This window comes from Lathyrus oleraceus, chromosome 3 (genome assembly GCF_024323335.1).
Source record: "Lathyrus oleraceus cultivar Zhongwan6 chromosome 3, CAAS_Psat_ZW6_1.0, whole genome shotgun sequence".
NCBI lineage: Eukaryota > Viridiplantae > Streptophyta > Magnoliopsida > Fabales > Fabaceae > Lathyrus > Lathyrus oleraceus.
Genome location: NC_066581.1, coordinates 530,255,038 through 530,257,196, shown reverse-complemented (window position 1 = coordinate 530,257,196; position 2,159 = coordinate 530,255,038).

The following is a 2,159-nucleotide window of genomic DNA, read 5'->3' as shown; positions in this document are numbered from 1 at the left end:
GAATAAGAGTGATTGCACCAGGATTTATAGAGGTTTAGACGATCTCTTGACCTAATCCTCTACGCAAGAAACAAACTTCTTGGGAGTTTCACTAATACAATATTTTGAGATTTCCCTAGGTTATTCCCACAAATCTTATTAGAATCGAATGAGGGATTTTCCCAGACTCATTCCTCAAACCAAGTCGAGCTTTTCACAGGCTAAGCTCACGAACCAAGAACGATATTTTGGCTGGCTAATCTCGAAAACCAAACATAGGTTTTGTAAGGAAAAACTTAACAACCAACCAAGAGAAACTTTAAGAAAATCACACTTTTGATAAAATAGTTGAGCACCAGTACAACTATAACCTCATACATGTATTTCAATCACAAAGACACAAAAGCAAATTTTAGTGAAGAAAAATATGAGAGATAGAGGTTAAAATGAGAGAAGAATGATTTAAAATCAAATTATTGTGTGAGAAATAGTGAGGAGTTGCCCTTCTTATATAGGAGAAAATGTAGATCAAAAATAAAAATGATATATGGGCTTCTTAATGCTCATAATCGATTATGCCTCAAGGATAATCGATTATGCAATGTAAAAATAGAAAATTTCAAATTGCACCGTTGTTAATCGGCTATCGGCCCTAATAATCGATTTTGAGGCATTACATTGAGATATTGACTAGGCATATTAGTTAATCAATTATTCAGTGTAATTTTTAGTCATAATTGATTATTTGGATTTCTAGTTAACTAGTTATATGCGAAAAACATTTTTTTGGTGATTTTATCAAAAAGAGAGGGTCCTCAAGCACATATTGTTAGTGTGTGAAATTTTCCTTAGCAACTATTGAGTTACTCCATCATTTCACATTACTCTGGTCACTTAGACATTGTGTTAAGCGCACAGTCGACCAAGAAAGTCTTCACACTAACTCTATTTTACAACTTTGAATATTTAAGTTCCTTGCTACATTATCTTTGACTTTAACACTTCAATGGAAACTTGAATCTTCTTCCTGATGAGGTTTGAGACAACTTCATCAGAGACAGTTGGAAATACATCACAAGAGACCAACTTTATTAAGCACATGATCAACCATCATGATCCAACTAAACATCAGATTCATCATCAAAACCATTATGACCACTCAAAGGATCAAGGAGTCATCAACTATAGTACATGTAAGCACATAAATCCATAGTTTTTGCATTGGGGTTTTGTACCAGGGTAGAATTCGAAAATTTGTTAAGTATTTGATTTAGTATTTTATCCGTTTGTAATTCTTATGAGTATGTTAGTGAAGATATATTTGAATATTTCATTTTTCATTCATATATTATTTTTTATTCTCTAATTTTGACTTTGTTATTTTTCCATTTTAAATCGATCTAATTTTTGAGAAAATTTATTAATACGTAGTTCCTTTTACAAGGAGGATTTTTATGCGGGCCGACACTTTTTCAGGGTAGGCTGGCGTGTAGAAGGTTGAAGTTGGTCTCGTTATGGGAAATGTTTATCAATATGAAATCCCTTTTATACGAACGGATCTTGATGAGCACATGGAAATGGTCATCGTTCTTTTGAGTGACTCAGAGGCAATGCCGACCTTTTTTGCGAATTATTTGGAGATATGTCGGGCATAGACCCGAGCATAGCATTCCATCATTTTAATATAGATCCTTTCGCCTAATACGTGGCCCAACGAAGAAGGCACTCCCCCGAGAAGGCTGAAGCAATCATGAAGACACTCAATGGCTTGCTTGATGCTAACTTTATCTCCAAAGTGAGATACACTGAATGGCTCTTTAATGTCGTACTAGTAAAAAAACTTAGGAAAATGGACAAAGTTTGCTGATTACACCGGTTTCAACTAGGCATGCTACGAAGATTCGTACCTGCTCCAAAACATAGAGAAGTTAGTAGATAGTTTAGTCGGTTACAAGCTTTTATCGTTCATGAATGCATAATCTAGATATAATCAAATATCCATGTATGAGTCAGACAGAGATAAAACAACCTTCATGACTGAGGAAGAAAATGCTTTCCTATAATCTACATCTAAAAAAAAAGGAATGTCTATAGCTGTCCCACATATATATAAGGCATCTCACAGAAAAACTTGAGATATTCGTCATAATACAACCCTACGCATCTATCACCACGCCGCC